Genomic DNA, 6,441 nt, shown 5'->3' on the forward strand with positions numbered 1-6,441 from the left:
TACAACATTCCACAACTTTTTAATACAATGTTTAGGCAATTACAGAATAGAATGCATGCAGCCTTCACTCCTTACAACAGCATCTACCCTGTGTCATTCCTAAGGCTAAAACTCCATGAATTTAAGGTTATGTTCACACTGGCAGTGAGGTTGTGGTGCATTTAGCACTTCCTTATTCCAGGGAACCGCCACCCCTTGGGAGACACTGCATTAGCTCCACAAAGAATGAAAAGGGTGCCAGCTGTCAAATGTGTAGATGCTGGTTCTTTAGGAACCAACTCTGTGATATGAGTGACCGAATGTCTGATACTGAAGCAGTACTGAACCTGCTCGCAAAATCACCATACAAGTCACAATCTAACTGTACAGTCTTATCTATATTTACCAACAAAAACATAAGGCACAAATGGGTAGTGATCTGTAACACATGATGTTGTAACCAGTTTGTCAGTCAGGACCACAACGTCCTTTTTTTTGGCCCCCAAAGGAATCCTAAATATGAACTGCAGGTGGCCCGCGGCTGCATAGAGATAGCGCCGCTACTACAGTTCCCGGCATCACTCACATCTATAGACCAGCGGCCTCTCTGACTATGCGTGGCCCCGCATTGGACTGTTTTATAGAAGCAGGGAAATGAAGTAGCGATGCTATTTCAGTGAAGAGGGAGTTCCAGCCACTCATACCATTAAGCCTCGCATTTGACTGTTTTCTTGACGCAGGAAATTGTAGTAGCGGTGCTATTTCCCGCGATTTATGGCCCGCAACTTTGTCTAAGTTTTTAATTTTGGCCCACTGCGTATTTGAGTTTGACACCCCTGTCCTAGAAGATATTAAGAAAATGTTAAAAAAATAAATAGGAAGCATAAGGTGCCTGGAATGTTACTGTAAAGCAAGCCAAGGTCCACACTGGGACTATAGTGCTAGAAGAAGAAGATAAAGCTCACAAGCCTACCGGACTGGATATAATCTGAATAGATTGTTTATGTAGGTCCTCAAATTGCAGGTAATATTGCAGGGATATATTATAGTTAGATTATGCATATAAAATAAAATCTGGGTAACCAATGACCATATGAGTTCATTTCATGTAAGTTGTAAACAGGAAACACATTTAATAATGATAAAAAAACATTTCGTTTTAAGAGAGCATTTTTTTTAACATTTTTTATTTATTTTATTTTTAAACAATGGTAAACAGTATAGAAAAAGAAAATTACGGGAATAACTTAGATCAGACCTGTTGCAAACAATAGTCTCCGCACATTAAACTATAAACACAAACACGCTTTGGGAGAATAGGGGAGGTGTAGGTATTAACTAGATTAGATTTGTGGACCAACATAGAACAAAGTTTGACAGCAACAAGGGAATTGAGCGTGAAGCCTGTCAAAGGAAAGAAGTTTAATTAAAACCATCCAGGATTGCACATACAGCTAAAATCACCTTGTGTTACCTGAACTAAATAGGCACTATAGTTGGAAGAGTCTGGGTATTGTAACCAGTAGAACCAGGTATTGTGGAACTTCCCCTCTGTACTGTGAATGGCTGATGTTAGACCTTCCATGAGCATATTCTCGTTGATCTTTCAAAACCAAAGTCCAATGTTAGGCTGAGTTAGTTCCCTCCAAAGTGGAGGCACGCGTGCTCTAGCTGCATTAACCATATGTTTAAGAACCAAGTACGATATGTTTTCTGAGGTCCATCATCGAGATGAAGAGGGAAGAACGCTGGGTCATCTGGTATTGGTAGGTCTGTGAACTTCTGCATAATGTCTCTAACCTTAACCCAAAATGGTCTGAGTTTAGGACATGACCAGAATATATGTAAATGTGTTTCCCTATCTGTATCACATCTCCAACACCTATCTGAGGTACTAGGGAAAATCTGATGTAAATGTGCAGGTAGCCTACACTACCTTGTTAGCATTTTGTATCCTAATTCTTGAAATTTGCTGCCGATTGAGGATTTGCCGACCAATGATATTATTTGCGTGTGTTGAGATTCTGAGAATCTCAACTCTAGGTCCCTTTCCAATGATCTCAAATAGACCAGTAAGAAACCCTGAGGAGGGGAGTGTTCTGTGCGCGTATGGCGAGCTACTCCTTCCTCAATACACAATCTTTCAAAGATTGTCAAAGAGCGAACAAATTGTCGAGCCTTGGGGAGGGACTGCAGGAAATGGGATAGTTGGTTAGCTCTCCAAAGAGATAGCTTAAAGGGTTGTTTTGGATCTGTTAGTTCTTTTTAGGAGGGCCAACTGTCTTATAGAATAAAGCAGTGGGCTCTACTTAGATTCTATTTTGCCAAGATACGTAGTCCTGGGTCTTCTATCCCTGGAGGAAAGGACGGGTTACCAATCACAGGAAGAAGTGGGGAAGGTGTCAGTGAAAGATTGGAGGAGAGCAATCAGGTGGCTCTTTCTGACTTGGGCTGGGAGAGAATATTGTCCTCAAAGAACACAGAACAAAAATGGGAATGTTTCAAATCTGTTCTGCACAAACACACTGTAAATAACTTCAATGGGCTAAAATTTAAATTATTTGTGGCTCACAACTAATGTTAAAAGAGCCATAAACAATAAGAAAAGGGCATTCCAAAAACATAAAAATGACGGATCACCTTTACCATTTGAAAACTATGAAGAATATAAAAAAATTGTAAAAAGGCATTGTCACTGCCTTAAAGGATAAAATATGTTTATTTCCCCAGTGGTTGAACTTGATGGACTTTTTTTCAACCTAACTAACTATGTAACTATGTAAGGTCTGTGAAAATGTGGAATAGACTCCCTCAGGAAGTAGTTTAAGCAACTTCTATAGATTGCTTTAAGAAAAAGCTGAATGCTTTTCTAGAAGCACAGAATATAACTGTGTATTAAAGCTTTAAAGTAAAGATAACAAGATAACAGGCTGTTAATCCAGGGAACATCCAATTGCCCTTTTTCTCTGTTGGAGCAAATTGTACCAGGGTTTTTTTTACCTTCCTCTGGATCATAGGATTTTATATCTGGGATATGTTTATTTCCCTAGTGATTGAACTTGGTTGAGTTTGATGGCTTGTTTGGGTTTGGCATCTTGTGGACATAAGTCTCTTATAGTCAACATTCATTCTGATACACTATGGAGTGTAGTTAAATAGATATTTAGGTTATACAAACACAAATGTTCTTCAATTTCAAAGGAAAGCAAACAGAAAGTTAAACTGTTGGAATTATAGAGATATTAGTCTTAATGCACTATTCATATTATTATTAGAAGTCCACTATCCCCAACAAGATTGTCTTGTAGTACATTCATTTAATTTTATATATATTCAAATGTTTCAAGTAAGTAATATTTTGGAAAACCAAACTTCTTTGTATCAGAAAGTATGCATAGCAGCAGCTGCATGGTACTTTGGAAATTAGGCTGACATCTTGGCTTGGTTATTTCTATATTTTCCTATACATCCGTATGCATTCTCTTTAAAATATTTTATGTAGTGTATTTGCTATGTCTGTTACCTTTCCAAAGCAACACAGGTAAAGATGGAACTATATCTCAGTTTAGCTGATACCAATGATCTTTTTGGCTATCTGTAAGAGAGAAATTTTTCTTACTGATCACCATATGAATCCACACTAAAATACTGTGAGTTATGTATATAGTAATTATAGTAAGGGTTTCCTGAAAACCTGAATGTTATTTCAAGAGGTTCCCCATGTTAAAAGGGTCCAGAAACACTGTAATATATTGAAAACATTTAGCCAGTTAGTTAAAAGAAGATAAGTTGCCATGGCTGGTTTTAGATATTTGGGTATTCTGGGCAAAGGGTAAAGCGGGCCCCCCTCTTGGCTGAATACTGTGGGCCCGCTAACATAGCTTAGTTCGTAACACATGGAATGATCTATTCCAGGCATACTTTTATTTTCAATTGTCCAAAAAGCTCTCTTTCAAATAGTTTACTAGGAGAAGATGTGTATTTTTGTGTGCCATGGAGGGGGTCATGAAGTTATGATACTGCTGCTGTAAGTGTCCAACTATTTATGTGCAGAGCATGGAGGAAGGTGGCTGGTGGGAAGGGCAGAGGCTTTTGAGGACCGCAGGGAAAATCCCTGCTGCGTCCCCCACACAGATGCCAGTTTTGGTCATTGGCTGTTCCAAACCTTTTAGAATATTGTAAACCTAAACAAAGGACTTAGGTTGTAAGTGATGAACTATTAATTCCACACTGTTGAGAAAAAAAAAAACAGCAAAATTATACATATTACTTTTTGTAACAGGGGCATCACATTATCACAGTAGTGCATACAGATGTAATTTACCTCTAGTCCAGAGCATGACATTAGAAGACTTATTTACCTTTCCATAATTCTACATTAAAATGCAAAAAATGACTGTTCTTACTGATGTTTTTGTATTGCTTTATTAACCATTTAGATAAAAGCCAATGTAGATTTAGACACTTGCATACCTGCACCAGAGCATATCTCTACTTTTACTGTTTGTAGTATACATGTAATCCTCTATGTGTACTTACATGTGTACATGCATTCACAGGGGCATGTATTGCTGTGAATATAAAAATGGACACAAGTACACCCATTCATTAACACCATATGTTTGCTAAAACCAGGCCGCTACCAACAATCAACACATGGACTCCCAGCTGGTGATGGTTGTCATTTGACAGTGATTCCCTGACAAAGTAGTGTAGCAAACGCACTGCTTTGTCATATAAATCTGTCTTCCACTTCCCCTTACTGTCAGACAACAGAGAGATGGGCTGCTACACTATGTATAATCACTGTAAGGATGTCAAAGGAAAAAAAAAATAGATAAAGCCTTCTGACATTAATCTTTTAGGACACAGAAGCAAATACCTTGGTCAAGAAGGAGTTAAATAAGTCCATAGGCAATGATGTGATTGTCATTTTGTATGTACAAAATGTGAAAATAGACAGGCCACTCTTGACCCGATGATTCCAATTACGTGATACTTTTCCAGGATCAGCATATCTTGAATATAGGTCATCATGTTATCCAAGAAATATTAAAGATAAATGCTTTCCATCGCTTTATTTTCAGAAATGACAACTACGTTGCCAGAAAATGTTAATATGCAATACAACAACGATTAATAAGTGAGTTATCTTTTGAGGAACACAATGTATTTAGATTTGGGAAGCAATGATTATTTAGATCATGTCATATTCTGTGCCCTACATTCTCACTGCTAAAAATACAGCAAATTGTGTTTGCATGTAGCTAATGGCCCCATCACTCTGCCTCTGTGCACCTTGATAATATTTGCTGCTTAGTTGGTGTTTTGCATAACTAGCTCAGACAGCAACCCACTTCCACAAGGGCTGATTGACACATTTTAGCACCAAGAGGATTTTCACTACTAAACTGGGCCAGTTTATTTTTAAGTCTGCATGTTAACCTCTTAATGGCCAGAAAAAGCTGGAAACCTTGCATAAATAACACATCCCCAATAAATAGATGGAGATTAATGGTCACCAATTACAGGAAACCCATAAAATAGAACTGATCTATATATGATATCGCACACTGATTTACCATTGTCACCTTTAAACCAGTTCTGAGAACCTGTGTTATTTTTATCCTCTTACCTTTAAAATTGAGAAACAGGGACACTTTAGTGCAGAGATGGCATGTGATGTGTGTGGGGTACCATATGCAAAGTAGCAGAGAGAAGTGTGGTATAATATCCATAGCTATACATTACATTATAAAGTTATTACAGCACTTAATTCAGTCTATTCCTGCTATCAGTCTCTTGCAGTCTCAGCATATAGTTCATGTGCTTATGAAAAGCATTCTGATAGGAAGATAAAGCACACTGGCAGATAGATGAGTTTATTACTGTGCTGCTTCTCCTTTTACTGTCCATTCACAGGCTGGGTCTGTTTCACGATGGGATTAGAAGAAGTGAATATAATAATGCTAGTGATCAGATTGTGAAATCTAGTAGAGAATAAATACTGCCTGGAAGTAGACTAAAGGTGAATGATTATGTTATTCTATCTTTATATGTTCTATTTATTTATTTTTAGCTAGATCTGTGCATTTTAGAAGTTCACTATTTTATAATGATAGCTCACCACCAGTTACTATTCAACAATAATGATATACTCTAAACAGAAATCCAAAATAGACGTTTGAAATCTAATTCACCATTCTTTTTAGATTCCTAAAAAACATGTAACAAATATACAGTAAATTCACGTCCATAAAATGGCAAACACTGAATACAGTGACATGTACATATTTATGTGTTTTTTTTATATATTATGTTATATATATGTATATTTAGCACTGATATCTTCCACAGAACTTTACAGATTCCATAGTCATGTCTCTAATTGTCTCTCAGAGGAGATGACAATCCAATATCTCTACCGTAGTCATATGTCATTAACATATGTTAACAGTCTAA

Source organism: Pyxicephalus adspersus, chromosome 9 (genome assembly GCF_032062135.1).
Source record: "Pyxicephalus adspersus chromosome 9, UCB_Pads_2.0, whole genome shotgun sequence".
Taxonomy (NCBI): domain Eukaryota; kingdom Metazoa; phylum Chordata; class Amphibia; order Anura; family Pyxicephalidae; genus Pyxicephalus; species Pyxicephalus adspersus.